At 41.1% G+C, this 18095-nt stretch overlaps 1 protein-coding gene across 3 annotated transcripts in view; it reads right to left on the reverse strand.

The window, feature by feature from the left end:
- Positions 1-873: 873 nt before the first annotated feature.
- LOC127483844 (uncharacterized) overlaps positions 874-18095 on the reverse strand; it is a 124653-nt gene continuing 107431 nt past the window's right edge. The window contains exons 4-5 of one of the 3 annotated variants that reach the window (XM_089311104.1): positions 5181-5253; positions 874-2293 (exon numbers count right to left, since the gene is read on the reverse strand). The gene's annotated coding sequence lies outside the window, so the exon portion shown is untranslated. Of the gene's footprint in view, positions 2294-2993; positions 3307-5180; positions 5254-18095 lie in introns of those variants that run through there. The other 2 variants (XR_016218669.1, XM_089311105.1) reach the window with 2 other exon arrangements.

Here is an 18095-nt window from a genome sequence, read left to right on the forward strand (position 1 = left end):
TAGAAGAATTCACTCAATAATAACAAAATCTATGCGATTCCCCCCAAAATTTAAAGTAAAAATCAATTACGAATTGTACACAAATTCTCCTAGAAAATAGCTGAAAAGAATATTTCTGTACAGTTTGAGAGCAGTGCAGTCCTTGTTTAAAATTGAACAAAATCATACAAGAATAGAAAATTTATTCCTATTATCATTTATGAATCTAGATGGGCTGTTAGGAAAGTTATACAAGCTTTGGCTCTGAAAGCAATGAGAAGAAGAAGATCCATAAATGAAAGCATTTTGGTTTAGAAAATTCAATTTATTGAGATGTCAATAGACCAAATAATCTTAAAAAATATAAGGTTTTTTTTTTTTTTCAGACATTGATCACCTGATTCCAAAATGACATATAAGAATCTAAGAACAGGTAATCTTGCAGAAGATTAACACTAGAAGATACCACCATGTGTTGCAAAGCTATTCCACTGAGAGAGTTCATTATGGACACAGGGACACACAGAGAGATCAGAGGTGGAGAAGAGCAGAAAGTAACCCATCCATATTTAATAACCTGTCACCTAATTTAGGTCAAAGGCAACTCTTTGTAGAGCATAGGAAAAAGGCCTTTATGAAATGGTATGGGGTTAATTTTAGTATCAATATGGATAAGATGAACTTGATCTTTCCTTAAACCAAACACAAATATCAATTTCACATGAACAGCAGATCCAAAAGTAGAAGGCAAAGTAGAAATTTTGGAAACAGAAGACAACATCTTTATATCTGTGTAATAAGTGAAGAGTTCTTAAACTGGAAGCAAATGTTAATCACAAAGGAAAATATAATGCAGTGGAAATTATTACAATTAACTTTTTTTAAAAAATGAGTAAGAACAAAAGTTTAAGCCACAAAGTTGTAAAAGGGATGATTTTACATGCAGTTATCACTCAGTGTCCATGGGAAATTATGTTCAAGATGCCTGAGGGTTCCAATACCCAGGATGTACAAGTCTTTTTTATCACATAACACATGTATACTACCCTGTACCTTTAAAACATCTCATATTATGTAAAACACCTAACACAGTTAACACAATTTAAATGCTATTTCAATCCTTGTTATTCTGTGTTGTTTAGGGAACAAAAATCTGTTGTGTTCAATTCAGACAAGCTTTTCCAAATACTTTTCTATTTCTGTGACTGAATCAGGGGAAGCAGAACCTGTAAAAGGCCGATTGTAGATCCACTCTGTAAAAGGATCCCGACCCAGAAAACAGGAAGAATTTCTACAGCAATGGTCCAGTCAGTCAAGACTTGAACATGCCCTTCACAAAAGAGTATCTTGATGGCCAGTAGACATATAAACAGTTGCTCGACTTCATAGTCATCAGGAAAATGCAAATTGTAACCACAAAAAAGAAGTCAACACCAAATACTATTAAGGACATGGAGAAACAAATCTCATGCTGCTGGTAGGTGGGTACAAATTGGCACAGAAAACCATGTCAATATTTGTTAAAAGTGACCTTATGCATCCCTATGCCCTTTGCTCCAGGCTCAGATGTGCACGTGTTTAACAAAAGCCAGGTCCCAGGTGTAGGCTAAGCTGCCACTCGGGATGCCCACATCCCACATCAGTGCTGCTTCTGGTCCTAGCTACCTGACCCAGCACCCTGCTACTGCGCCTGGGAAGCAGCAGATTATGGCTCAAATATTTGAGACCCCAATGGAGTTCCTGGATCCTGGCTTCATCCTGGCCTATCCCTTCCCGTTGTGGCCATGTGGGGAGTAAACGGGAAGCTGGAAGACAGTCTCACTTGCTCTCTCTTGTTTGCCTCATCAACCAATTCTGTCACCCTGCCTTTCAAATAAATAAATAAATCTTAAAGACATGTCTAAGAATATTCCCAGCAGGACTACTTGAGTTATTCTGAAATTCGAAATAGTCTATCATTCCCTGAGTTGATCAATAAATTGTGACTATAAAATGAATATCATGCAGAGAATTAATGACAAACTAATACTACATGCAACAACATGGATAAATTTCACAATATTGGGCAAAAGAAATGAGACACCAGTATAAACAAATACAATTTGTTTGATTTGATTGATGTGAAGTTCAGAAGCAGGCCAAAGACAGTCTGTAGTGCCGGCAGTCCAGGAGCATGGGGTGCAGCATTTCAGAGAGGTTGTAGGGGGCTGTTGAGACGATGCCAAGCTCTGTTGTTTTCATGTGGACTACAGTTACGCAAACTTGTTAACTTTGAGAAAATTCTCTCAGCTGTAAATTTATGATGTGTAATTTTCTACATGGTTACAAAAAAGGAAAAACTATGATAAATATGACAGCTGTATCATTATTTTATATTTAAAGAAACTGGGGCCAATCACTGTTAAGGATTTTAAACATTAAAAGAGAGCAGATAGCATTTTTTACATTTTTAATGTGTTTCCAAAACCAGTTGAAATACATGAATCAAAACATCACATTGTACCTCATAAATATGTACAACTATATGACAAAGAAAAAAACTGTAATGTAAAGCTTGGGCTTTACATTAAACACAAAGCAGTCATTTCAATATTCATATTCAGTGTTGCATTTAGGTACTTAATTCTCATCTTACCACAAACCATCATTTTTAAAATAACTTTATTATCAGGAGTACTAAAATGAATTCTCCTAATTGCATTAAAAAGTCATTTTACATGAGTATGCTTGCCGATAAAAATTCAGGCTCTGAAGTGTTCCAGAAAGCTGTTTTTAAAATATATATTTATATACATTTAGAGTGACATCCTGGGCCTCTGTCTCTCATATGAATAATTCTGTTTTAGTTTTCAATTTCACTATTAAATTTTGTAGAGCAAGAGTCATAGAATCAGGTTTTTTTTTTAGTATCTAAGGAAGACAATGGATGGAGGGATGGATGGATGGATGTGTGGGTGGAAAAGTAGATAAATGGATATACATACATACATACTAGGGTAGATCTCAAACACATTCACACCTATATATGTGCTCAAACATCCTACTATGGTTTGTATGTTTCCTCCAAAAATTCATCTACTGGAGACTCAATTCCCAAATTCGTCTGCTAATGATATTCTGAAGGGGCCTTTGTGAGGTAATCAGGATTGGATGAGGTCATGATAGTGGGGTCCCCATAATGGCATTTGTGGCTTTACAAGAGGAGGAAGAGAAGTGTGTGCTGGCGTCTTCTCCTGTATCCCGGTGTGATGCCCTCCACACGTCACCAAGCGGCAAGGAGGCCGTGCCACAAGCAAACCAAACACAAGTAGAAGACTCCTCAGCGTCCTGTACCATGTGCCAAATAAACATATTCATTATCGATTACTGAGTCTCAGGTATTTTGTTATAGCAACAGAAAATGGACTAAGAAACCTAGGTATGGGCTGGCGCTGCGACTCAATAGGCTAATCTTCTGCCTGTGGCACTGGCACACCGGGTTCTAGTCCCAGTTGGGCGCCGGATTCTGTCCTAGTTGCTCCTCTTCCAGGCCAGCTCTCTCTCTGCTGTGGCCCGGGAAGGCAGTGGAGGATGGCCCAAGTGCTTGGGCCCTGCACCTGCATGGGAGACCAGGAGAAGCACTTGGCTCCTGGCTTCGAATCAGCACGGTGCACTGGCTGCAGCGGCCACTGATGGGGTGAACCAATAGAAAAAGGAAGACCTTTCTCTCTAACTCTGCCTGTCAAAAAAAAAAAAAAAAAAAAAAGAAAGAAAGAAAGAAAAAGAAAAAAAAAGAAACCTAGGTGTACACATGTATTTGTAATTTTATATATAATTTCACATATTTACAAAAGCAAATTGATCAACGCGAAGTAAGAGTCCAAGAACCTGTATTTTCAGGAGGAAATATTCAAAGTTTCCCTATTGTTGCCTTTGAGACGCACAACTGGAGAATGTGTTCTGCCTGGAGCCCCCTGTCAGTGACTCACTCAGTGTGAGTGCAGTTCATTCAGCTTGCAATCCAGCTTTTTTTCTCTTGATACTTTGTCAGGATACTCTTTATAGCTGAGAAGTGCTGCGATTTAAGTTCTTCACTCTTTTAATTCATAATGATAATATGTATGGATTTCTTCACATATGCTCATCATCAGACAAAAATAATTTATAGGAAAAATTACAAAAAAACCCGGATGAATCACTTGTGTACGGTTACAACACGTGCAGCATTGTGTCTTCTGGGTAAGTCTTGATCTACATCGTGGTGAATGCTTGCCATGCTTTTGTTTGTTTTACCCCAAAATGCCGACTTGAGCAGGAACAAGCAGAATTTCCTCCTCACTGTTAAGCCAACAGACTGCTTCTTTTTCCAGGCATGAATCACCTGTGTTTTATGAGCACTGCATACTGGCTCAGCACAGGTACAAACTGGAGGTTGCTGAACCAGGATCTGGCATAGCAAGTGGGAGCCACTCTGCATCTTGAGACTGGGGGAGAATGGCGGCCAGAGACAGGTTCTCCATCAGATGGAGGCCAACCTCAGGGGCAGAGCTGAACTCTCTCTCTACACACACACACACTATAGATTACTTAAAATGTCTATGTCATCTATTTTTCTTTCTTGCAAATCATTAATAAAGATACTCAAGGCACACAGCCTTGATCCCCTTACCTTGCTGACCAGCTCTCCCTAAGGAGGTCAGTAGATTTGACACTTGGGACCACCTTCAACCATGTAAGTGGTTAGCAAACCACCAGTCTGTGATTTCTCAGCAAATTAAAGCTTGAACTTTGTGAGACTACCCTGAATCTTCTATTTATTTTAAATAACGAAGAGGTCTCATGGTGATTTCCAGATAATTGGTCCCTCACCTTACCACCCTCACTCACTATATTAAATTTAACTTTATAATTTTCACCACTACATTAGCTTATAAGGTGAGGCCTTATAATAATAATGGACATGGCCATTTATCTTTGGGCACTTGTACACAAGGCATATAATTCTAGTCAATGACAAAACTGGTTTGTCTTTGGCCTGGCTTCGGATCAGCACGGTGCGCCGGCCGCAGCGCGCCGGCTGCAGCAGCCATTGGAGGGTGAACCAACGGTAAAGGAAGACATTCACATGAGGTCTTAAAATCTTACATTATGTTGCATACTTCAGCAATTCCATAGTCCTCTCCCAATGTTCTGATAACCTATAAAAATGCAAGCTTATTTACCTGGGTTTCACCCACTTGCTCTCTTTCACAGCTGTCCATACTTTAATTCAGAGGCAGCACAGTTTTACATGGCCTGAAAGAGGAAAAGTGAATGAAGAGAAAACTCACAGTTCTGGTTTGACCTCATATTCAGACTATGTGGAAATGGAAACCAGTTCTCTCCTCCAACTGCCTTCCTTAGAGCTGGGTGAACACCAAGCCCTGGAGCCACAGAGGTTCAAGTGCAACCTTTGACCCCACATGATGCACTTATTGTGTCTTTGGCCATGCACTTGTAGCCATGCTTCTTAATTTCTAGAGTAGAAATTGCACCCAAATTGTGTGTCTGGCATGGAAAACAGAACTATTCCCTTTTATTCAATTAGAGTTTATGGGATAAACAGCAAAGTTCACATTCCTAATTGTGCAGCCTGATGCATCCTCACAAGTTGAATATTCTCACAAAACTAGATCAAGATACATCACATGACCAGCAACCCAGAGGCCACGCCTGTGGCCCTGTCCTGTGTTTGTGTGTCCCCAAAGTCCACATCTTGGGGGTGATCACGAAGTATTAGGAGGCAGGGTTATTAGAGCTATTCAGGCCATTAGGCCTTCCTGAAAGAGGCCTGGGAAAAGCCATCTGCTGCCACGGCCACGTGAGGATGGAGTGAGAAGGCTGTCACTGGGGCAGTGGCCCTCACTGCTGACTTGGTCTAGGATGTCCCAGCCTCCTTACCGTGAGAGATACACTCCTGTTGTCTACAAGGCACCAATCTGTTGCATTCCAAATGGGCTAAGGTACCACTGCTCAAGGACACATCCCAGGGGTTCTTGACCATGGCACTGTTGGCATTTGGGGCCAGATAAGTCTTTTTTAAAAGAAGATTCTTTTATTTATTTGAAAGGCAGAGTTACAGAGAGAGGGGGTGGGGGGAGAGAGAGGGAGGGAGGGAGGGAGGGAGAGGGAGAAAGAAATCTTCTATCTACTGGTTCATTCCCCAAATGGCCACAATGGCCAGAACTGGGCTGATTTGAAGCTAGAAATCAGGAGCTTCTTCCAGGTCTCCCACATGTGTGCAGGGGCCCAGGCACTTGGGCCATCTTTCACTGCTTTCCTAGGCCATTAAGAGGGAGCTGGATCAGAAGTGGAGCAGCCAGGACTTGACTGGAACCCAAAGGGATGCTGGCAATGTAGGTGGCAGCTTTACCTGTTATGCCACAGTACTGCTCCCCCAGATAAATCTTCGTTGTGGAGCAATGGGACACACAGTATTGGAAGTGCATTTAGCAACATCTCTTGTCCTTACTGAGCAGATGCCAGGTATACCCCACCACCGCGCCTGCACTGAGTCAAGACAATCAAAAACATCCCCAGGGCAGAAATTTGGCTCAGGGCTTAAGTTGCCACTTGTGAAGCCCACATCCCATACTGTAATGTCTGGTTTGAGTCTGTGTTACTCTTCTTTTATTTTATTTTTTATTTTGACAGGCAGAGTGGACAGTGAGACAGAGAGACAGAGACAAAGGTCTTCCTTCACCGTTGGTTCACCCTCCAATGGCCGCCACGGCCAGCGCACCGTGCTGATCCGATGGCAGGAGCCAGGTGCTTCTCCTGGTCTCCCATGGGGTGCAGGGCCCAAGCACTTGGGCCATCCTCCACTGCACTCCCTGGCCACAGCAGAGAGCTGGCCTGGAAGAGGGGCAACCGGGACAGAATCCGGTGCCCTGACCGGGACTAGAACCCGGTGTGCCAGAGCCGCAAGGCGGAGGATTAGCCTAGTGAGCCGCGGCGCCGGCCATGTGTTACTCTTCATATGACCCAGCTTCTGGTCAGTGTGTACCCCAGGAGGCAATAGTTCATGATTCAAGTGCTCAGGTCCCCAACACTCATCTAGGAAACCCAGATGGAATTCGGGCTCCCGCCATCACCCCAACCCAGCCTCAGCTGTTGAAAGCACGGGTGGGGGGAGGTGAAAAGATCTTTCTCCATCTGTCTCCCTCTTATCTTTCAAGTAAAATGAAAATAAATGAATAAAAATTTAAAACGATAGCTGCCAACATTGGCAAGCATCCCCTGGAGTTGTGGGGCAGGAGGTGGTAAGAACAGTGGCTGCCCCCTGGGAAGCACTGGTGTAGCCTTCTATGTTTCCAGGGCCATAGGCCCGAGGAGCACTTCCTGTCTGGACTTTAACAGGAGCCCAAACAGGATGCCAGCATCGCAGGAAGTGACTTAATCCACTACGCCACAAAGCCAGCCCCTGAGTATCTCAGTTTGCTGACTGCGTCCCACATGGTGTCATTCAACATGTTATTCTAGCCATTTTGTAAATACGAATTTCTCAGGTAGATTCAGCAAATGCTCAAGCCTCTGTTACAAAATTATGTATTTGTTTTTAACCTGCACACATACTCTTGTATTCTTATAACCATCTCTAGATTACTTATGATATGTAATACAATGCAAAGCACTATGCACATAGTTACTGTGCTATACTGTCTAGGAGGTAATGAAAAAAATTCACACATGTTTAGTACAGACACACATTCTCCTCCAAATCTGTTCCTACCCACTGCTCTACACTACCACTGCTCTATACTACCACTGCTCTATACTACCACTGCTATACTACCACTGCTCTACACTACCACTGCTCTACACTACCACTGCTCTACACTACCACTGCTCTATACTACCACTGCTCTACACTACCACTGCTCTATACTACCACTGCTCTACACTACCACTGCTCTACACTACCACTGCTCTATACTACCACTGCTCTATACTACCACTGCTCTATACTACCACTGCTATACTACCACTGCTCTACACTACCACTGCTCTATACTACCACTGCTCTATACTACCACTGCTCTACACTACCACTGCTCTACACTACCACTGCTCTATACTACCACTGCTCTATACTACCACTGCTATACTACCACTGCTCTACACTACCACTGCTCTATACTACCACTGCTCTATACTACCACTGCTCTACACTACCACTGCTCTACACTACCACTGCTCTATACTACCACTGCTCTATACTACCACTGCTCTATACTACCACTGCTCTACACTACCACTGCTCTACACTACCACTGCTATACTACCACTGCTCTATACTACCACTGCTCTATACTACCACTGCTATACTACCACTGCTCTACACTACCACTGCTATACTACCACTGCTCTATACTACCACTGCTCTACACTACCACTGCTCTACACTACCACTGCTCTACACTACCACTGCTATAGTACCACTGCTATACACTACCACTGCTATACTACCACTGCTCTACACTACCACTGCTCTATACTACCACTGCTCTATACTACCACTGCTCTACTACCACTGCTCTACTACCACTGCTCTATACTACCACTGCTCTATACTACCACTGCTCTATACTACCACTGCTCTATACTACCACTGCTCTACACTACCACTGCTCTACACTACCACTGCTATACTACCACTGCTCTATACTACCACTGCTCTATACTACCACTGCTCTACACTACCACTGCTATACTACCACTGCTCTACACTACCACTGCTATACTACCACTGCTCTATACTACCACTGCTCTATACTACCACTGCTCTACACTACCACTGCTCTATACTACCACTGCTCTACACTACCACTGCTCTACACTACCACTGCTATACTACCACTGCTCTATACTACCACTGCTCTATACTACCACTGCTCTATACTACCACTGCTATACTACCACTGCTCTATACTACCACTGCTCTATACTACCACTGCTCTATACTACCACTGCTCTACACTACCACTGCTCTATACTACCACTGCTCTATACTACCACTGCTCTATACTACCACTGCTATACACTACCACTGCTCTATACTACCACTGCTATACTACCACTGCTCTACACTACCACTGCTCTACACTACCACTGCTATACTACCACTGCTATACTACCACTGCTCTATACTACCACTGCTCTATACTACCACTGCTCTATACTACCACTGCTCTACACTACCACTGCTCTATACTACCACTGCTCTATACTACCACTGCTATACTACCACTGCTCTACACTACCACTGCTCTACACTACCACTGCTCTACACTACCACTGCTCTACACTACCACTGCTCTACACTACCACTGCTCTATACTACCACTGCTCTATACTACCACTGCTATACTACCACTGCTCTACACTACCACTGCTCTACACTACCACTGCTCTATACTACCACTGCTATACACTACCACTGCTCTATACTACCACTGCTATACACTACCACTGCTCTATACTACCACTGCTCTACACTACCACTGCTCTATACTACCACTGCTCTATACTACCACTGCTCTATACTACCACTGCTCTATACTACCACTGCTATACTACCACTGCTATACTACCACTGCTCTATACTACCACTGCTCTATACTACCACTGCTCTATACTCCCACTGCTCTATACTCCCACTGCTCTATACTACCACTGCTATACTACCACTGCTCTACACTACCACTGCTATACTACCACTGCTATACTACCACTGCTTATACTACCACTGCTCTATACTACCACTGCTCTATATTACCACTGCTATACTACCACTGCTCTATACTACCACTGCTCTATACTACCACTGCTCTATACTACCACTGCTCTACACTACCACTGCTATACTACCACTGATCTATACTACCACTGCTATACTACCACTGCTCTATACTACCACTGCTCTACACTACCACTGCTCTACACTACCACTGCTCTATACTACCACTGCTCTATACTACCACTGCTCTATACTACCACTGCTCTATACTACCACTGCTATACTACCACTGCTCTATACTACCACTGCTATATACTACCACTGCTCTACACTACCACTGCTCTATACTACCACTGCTCTATACTACCACTGCTCTACACTACCACTGCTCTACACTACCACTGCTCTACACTACCACTGCTCTACACTACCACTGCTCTATACTACCACTGCTCTATACTACCACTGCTCTACACTACCACTGCTCTATACTACCACTGCTCTACACTACCACTGCTCTACACTACCACTGCTCTATACTACCACTGCTCTATACTACCACTGCTATACTACCACTGCTCTACACTACCACTGCTCTATACTACCACTGCTCTATACTACCACTGCTCTACACTACCACTGCTCTATACTACCACTGCTCTATACTACCACTGCTATACACTACCACTGCTCTATACTACCACTGCTCTATACTACCACTGCTCTACACTACCACTGCTCTACACTACCACTGCTCTATACTACCACTGCTCTATACTACCACTGCTCTATACTACCACTGCTCTACACTACCACTGCTCTATACTACCACTGCTCTACACTACCACTGCTCTACACTACCACTGCTCTATACTACCACTGCTCTATACTACCACTGCTCTATACTACCACTGCTATACACTACCACTGCTCTATACTACCACTGCTCTACACTACCACTGCTCTACACTACCACTGCTCTATACTACCACTGCTCTATACTACCACTGCTCTATACTACCACTGCTATACACTACCACTGCTCTATACTACCACTGCTCTACACTACCACTGCTCTACACTACCACTGCTATACTACCACTGCTATACTACCACTGCTATACACTACCACTGCTCTATACTACCACTGCTATACTACCACTGCTCTATACTACCACTGCTCTACTCCCACTGCTATACACTACCACTGCTATATACTACCACTGCTATAGAATCAGTCCTGTTTTCCTGAGATAACAGGACTGACTCTATGGGGATGTTTCAGACCTGGTATTTCCTCTTTATTACCAGCTTAACCTTCCACAAAAGCAAATGCCTTGTTCCACTACTTGTTACCTAATGGCAGAAGTTGTATAGGAAATTCATTCTTTCTTTGTTTTCCAATTTCCATAGTAATGATTTATTCATTAATATCTAGTGTTGTTCAATTAGATTTTTTGACTCTTTGCAAACTGGTGGATTTTAACATGTTTGTTATTGTGTATATTTAGGTTCAGCATGATGTTTGGATATATTTATCTTTAAATAAGAGACATAGTGAACTGATTATTACAGGAAAGGTAACTAATATACCACTAAAGCTACTGATTGTTGTGGTTGTTTTTGTAGGAATACCTAAAATTTATTTTAATGGCAAATTGTAAGTCTGTACTGCAATGGCTTCAACTGCAATCTTCATGCTGTACCTTAGATTTCTATCAGTATTCACCCTACATGACTGAAACTGTACACCTTGACCTATATCCTCCTATTCCCCTCTCCCAACCCCAGCACCTTATCAGCTACCATCCAGTACTCTGTTTCTGGGTATTTGAATTTCTTTTCATTTTTAATGCCATATTTGTCTTTTTGTATCTGGCTTAAATCACTAAATGTAAGTTCTTTGTATGCTCATTCATTGATGGACACTTTAGTTGTTCCCAAAGCTTGGCTGTTTTGCATAATGCATGGGAGTAAAGGTGATTTCATTTACCTTGAGTATTCAATCAAAAAAGATGACTGTGATAGTCTATTTTAATTGCCTTAGGGATATCCATACTGTTTTTCACTGTGGTTTCCTCAATGCACATCTCTACCTATAGGGTACAAGGGAATTCAAACGGTTTGTTTCAGACTATTGCCTTTGTTACTCTTGTGTACAAAATGTCCTGGAGAGATCCAATATGATGGAATAAGGAGGGTGCTTACTTCTCTAGTTTAGGGGAAGATAATTTAAAAAGAGTGGAGAGTGCACTCTCAGGGAAGAGTTAAGGAGGAAACAGCAAGGGAAATGCCATACAAATTAGAGGGACAGAGTGGATCTACATGGAGGGTGTAGACACGCACAACTCAAGACCTTAGGAACCGAGAACCTTAGCACCAGCTCTGGAGAGCAAGGTGAGACTGGACTGCAGCAGCCCAAGCCACTGGCAATAAAGCTGTGGGAAGAGCCTGGTACAAGTCCGGCTTGGAGCCCTGTGGAAGAGAGTGTACCTGCCAAACTAGAGGGGAAAAAAGGGGGTATGTTTGTCTCACGCTGACCACCCGACACTAGCATCCTGTAAGAAGCCGGGAGGTCAGGTGCCATGTTTGACACAAGTAACAGCCGCGCCAGCTTGTGTCCTCACGCCCACCAACCAGCTGAGCAGAGATGCCCGATTCTGTCCAGGAGAACTGACAGGGGATGGGTGCCCACGACTGTGTGCCGGGACTGTGAAAACACTGTGGCGGTGTGGGCGGGCACAGAATGTGGCTGGCACTTTGGACAGTCACTGTGGGCAGCTCCATATGCCGGGAACTTCCTGATTCCTTGGTGAGGGTACTGCTGTGGTATCTATGTTTTCAACGAGGACTACACAGACACTTTGTGTGGTTCTTGTGGCAGCGTGGAGGAATATTGTACCGACTGGAGCTAGTGCCCAGGCACTGGTCTCCTTTGAGAAGTGGTGAGCATGACATCATGCCAACAGAGCCGAACAAACCTCCCCTCTGATAAATAAAAAAAAAAAAAAAGAGAGAAGCGATTTACCATGCCCAATCTGGATGACACCTTGGATATTCCCTTCACCTAGGAGCACTGAACAGAGCTCCTTGGCCACACCCACCACACTCCTCTAGGTATTCATTGAAAAAGCAGACATTCCACTAAGCCATAGAGGCATTGTCCAAAGATAAAGGCCATCATAGGGGAAAAACAAAACACAGCCAGACCAACAAGTATCTTGACGAATGTGAAGTAGTAAACACAGCCATTCAAGAAACAAGAATAAGGAATATAACACAATGCCCCAAAATAACACAGCACTTCAACACTAGAATGTGAAGATGAAGAGACTGAAGAAATACCAGAAGTGGAATAAAAATAACTGATCATAGGGTAACTTAGAAATAATCAGAAGCAAACCCATAAACTAATGAAATCTATTCATGACACTAAATTTCTCCATGAAATTGAGATCTTAAAGAGAAATCAAAATGAAATCTTGGAAATGAATAATTCAATAGAATAAAAATGTGGTGGAAAGCCTTAAGAACAGACTCGGTGAAGCAGAAAAAAGAATATCTGAGTTAAAAGACAAATCACTGGAAATTTTACAGTCAGACAAAAAAAAGAAGAAATTAGAAAACAAAAAAGAGTGTTGGAGATTTATGGGATACTATCAAACAATCCAACGTATGGGTATTAGGAGTTCCTGAAGGTACAGAAAAAGGGAATGGATTAGAAGGCATTTTAGTAATATAATTACAGAAAACTTCCCTAATTTGGAGAAAGAAAGGGACATCCAAACACAAGAAGCACAAAGAATTCCTAATAGACATGACTAGAAAAGATCTTTACCACGACACATTGTAGTCAAACTATCCACAGTAAAACATAAATAAAAAGATTATAAATTGTGCATGAGAGAAATGCTAGATTACTTTCAGAGGATCTCCAAATAGACTCATAGCTGACTTCTCATCAGACACCCTGGAAGATAGGAGAGAATAGCAAGATATATTATAAGTCTTAAAAGAAAAAAAAAACTGTCAATCCAGAATATTGTGCTCTGCAGAGCTCTCACTTATAAATGAAGATGAAATAAAAACCTTCCATAACAAAGAGAAATTGAAAGAATTTGTCACCACCCATCCAGTCTTACAAAAGATGCTTAAACACACAGAAACACAGAAATATGGTCATCACTATGAAAGAAGATGAAGGTGAAAATCTCCCAGGAAAAGTAAAAAGAAAGTCCAAAAGAAACAATAGGAACATATATGGAAAAATGGTAGGGCCAAATCATTACTTGTCAATAGTCACCTTGAATGTAAACCATCTCAACATCCAAATTAAAATATACAGACTGGAAGAATGGATTTAAAAATAAAACTCATTTTTGGTGCCTGCAAGAAACACATTTACCAAAGATGCATGCAGACTGAAAGTGAAAGGATGGAAAAAGATATTCCACGCTAACAGAAACCAAAAATAGAGCTGGTATAGCCATCCTAATATCTGACAAAATAGACTTTAATACAAAAACTATTAAAAGAGTTAAAGAAGGGCACTATGTAATCATTAAGGGATCAATTCAACAGGAAGATGTGACATATGCATCTAATTACAGGGCACCTGGCTAGTACAAAGAAATGTTAGTGGATCTAAAGGGAGATGTAGACTCAAATACAATAGTAATGGGAGACTTCAATATCTCACTCTCAGCAATGTTCAACCAAATAGAAATCAGCAAGGAAACAACAGAGTTAACTGTTACTTTAGACCAAATGGACCTAACAGATACCTACAGAAATTTTCATCCAACAGTCGCAGAATACACGTTCTTCTCAGCAGTACATGGTACTCTCTCCAGGACTCACCTCATGCTAGGCCATAAAGCCAAGTGTCAGAAAATTAAAAAAAAAAATTTCAAAAAAATACCATGCATATTCTCTTACCACAATGGATTGAAGCTGGCAATAAATAACTTGGGAATCTCTGGAACGTGCAAACACATGGAGACTGAAAACATGCTCCTGAATGAACAGTGATTCATTGAAGAAATCCACAGAGAAATCAAAAAACTTCTGGAAACAAATGAATATAACAATAGAACATATCAAAACTTATGGGATACAACAAAAGCAGTGTTTAGAGGAAAGTTCATAGCAATACATCCCCACATCAAGAAATTAGAAAGGGATCAAATAAATGAGCTATCAATGCATCTCAAGGATCTAGAAAAATAATAGCAAACCAAATCCAAAACTAGCAGGAAAAATGAAATAATTAAAATTAGAGAATAAACAGAATTGAAACTCAAAAATCATTACAAAGATCAGTAAAACAGAGCTGTTTTTTTTTTTTTTTTGAAAAAATAAACAAAATTGACACACCATTGGCACAATTATCCAAAAACAAGGAGGGAGAAGACCCAAATCAATAAAACTAGAGATGAAAAAGGAAAAGTAAAAACAGACACCACAGAATTAAAAAGAATCTTCAGAAATTACTACAAGGAACAGTATGCCAAGAAACCAGGAAATCTGGATAGATTCCTGAACACTTACAACCTACCTAAATTGAGCCATGAAGACAAAGAAAACCTAAACAGACCATAACCAAGACAGAAATCGAATCAATAATAAAGATCCTCCCAACAAAAACAAAAAAGCCAGGAGTAGATGGTTTCACTGATTATTCTACCAGACATTTGAAGAACTAATTCCAAATCTCCTCAAACTATTCAAAACAATTGAAAGGGAGGGAATCCTCCCCAATTTTTTCCTTGAAGCCAGCATCACCTTCAGTCCTAAACTTGAAAAAGATGCAACAGAGAAAGAGAACTATAGACCAACTTCCCTGATGAGCATAGACGCAAAATGCTCAACCAAATTCTAGCCAATTGAATCCAATGACACATCAAAAAGATCATTCAGCCAGAACTAGTGGGATTTATCTCTGGTATGCAGGGATGGTTCAACATTCACAAATCAATGAATGTGAAAGATCACATTACTGAATTGAAGAACAAAAACCATCTGATTATCTCAATAGATGCAGAAAAAGCATTTTATGAAATACAAGAGCCTTTCATGATGAAAACACTAAACAAATTGGGTATAGAAGGTACAATCCTCAACACAATCAAGCCAATTTATGACAAACCTATGGCCAGAGTCCTATTGAGTGGGGAAAAGTTGTAAGCATTACCACTGATCTGCAAATGGACAAGGATGCCCATTCTTACCACTGCTATTCAATATCGTCCTGGAAGTTTTAGCTAGACCCATTAGACATGAAATAGAAATCAAATGGATACAAATTGGGAAGAGGAAATAAAACTATCCCTATTTGGAGATGACATGGTTTTATATATAAGGGATCTAAAAGACTCCATTAGGGGACTATTAGAACTCATACAAGAGTTTGGCAAAGTGGCAGGATATAAAATCAACACACAAAAATCAACAGCCTTTGTATACCCAGAAAATGCCACGGCAGAGAAAGAACTTCTAAGATCAATCCCATTCACAATAGCTACAAAAAATCAAATAGATTGGAATGAATTTTTTTTTCAAAGATTTATTTATTTATTTATTTGAAAGGCAGAGTTACAGAGAGGCAGAGGCAGAGGCAGAGAGAGATCTTCCATCCACTTCTTCATTCCCTAAGATGGCCACAAGGCTGGAGCTGTGCTGATCTGATGCCAGGTGCTAGGAGTTTCTTCCGGGTTTCCCATATGGGTGCAGGTGCCCAAGGACTTGGGCCATCATCTGCTGCTCACCCAGGCCATAGCAGAGAGCTGGATCAGAAGTGGAGCATCCAGGACACGAACCAGCGCCAATACAGGATGACAGCACAGCAGGTGGTATCTTTACCCGCTACACCACAGCACCTGCCCCATTGGAATAAATTTAATCAAGGATGTCAAAGCTCTCTATGATGAGAATTACAAAACATTAAAGAAAGAAATAGAAGGAGATACAAAAAAATGGAAAAATCTTCCATGTTCATTGATTGGAAGAATCAATATCATCAAAGTGCCCATACTACTGAAAGCAATTTACAGATCCAATGTGATACCAATCAAAATACCAAGGGCACTTATCTTAGATATAGAAAAAATAATGCTGAAATTCATATGGAACAGGAAACTCCAATTAGCTAAAGCAATCTTATATGACAAAAACAAAACTAGAGGCATCACAATACCATATTTCAAGACATACTACAGGGCCATTGTAATCAAAACAAAAATGGATAGACCAATGGAACAGAATGTAAAAGCCAAAAATCAATCCATGTATCTACAACCAACTTATATTTGACAAAGGAGCTAACATCAATACCTGGAGCAAGGACACTCTGTACAGTAAATGGTACTAGAAAAACTGGATCTCCATCTGCAGAAGTATGAAGATTTCTACCTTATGCCTTACACAAAAATCCACTCAAAATGGATTAAAGACATAAATCTACAACCTGATACCATCAAATTATTAGAGAACATTGAGGAAACCCTGTAAGACACTGGTATATGTAAAGACTCCATAGGAAAGACCCCAGAGGCACAGGCAATAAAAGCCAAAATTGACAGATGGGATTACATCAAATTGAGAAGCTTCTGCACTGCAAATGAAAATTTCAGCCAAGTGAAAAGGCAATTGACAGAATGGGAGAAATTATTTGCAAACTGTGCAACTAATAAAAGATTAATTACCAGAGTACATAAAAGAGATCAAGAAACTCAACAACAATACAAACAACCCAGTTACGAAATGGGCAAAGGACTTAACAGGCAGTTCTCAAAAGAGGAAATCCAAATGGCCAACCAGACACATGAAAAATTGCTCAGGATAACTAGCTGGCAGGGAAATGCAAATCAAAACCACATGAGATTTCACCTCACCCCAGTCAGAATGGCTTTCATGCAGAAATCAACAAACAACAAAAGCTGGCGAGGATGTGGGGGAAAAGTACCCGAAATCCACTGCCGTTGAGAATGTAAACTGGTAAATCCACTATGAAAGAGAGTGTGGAGATACCTCAGAAATTTGAATGTAGATCTACCATATGACCTACCCATCCCACTCCTGGGAATTTACCCAAGGGAAATGATCTGCATATGAAAGAGTTATCTCTACCCCGATGTTTATTGCCGCTCAATTAACAAAAGCTAAAATATGAAATCATCCCAAATTCTCATCAACTGAAGACTGGATAAGGAATTTATGGGATATGTACATCATGGAATACTACACAGCGGTAAAAAAAATGAAATCCAGTTGTTTGCAACACAATGGATCAAACTGGAAAACATCATAGTGAAATAAGCCAGTCTGAAAAAAAACAAAACAAAACAAAACCATATGTTCT

This window comes from Oryctolagus cuniculus, chromosome 12 (assembly GCF_051225735.1).
Source record: "Oryctolagus cuniculus isolate XC-2025 breed Fujian yellow rabbit chromosome 12, ASM5122573v1, whole genome shotgun sequence".
Classification (NCBI taxonomy): Eukaryota; Metazoa; Chordata; class Mammalia; order Lagomorpha; family Leporidae; genus Oryctolagus; species Oryctolagus cuniculus.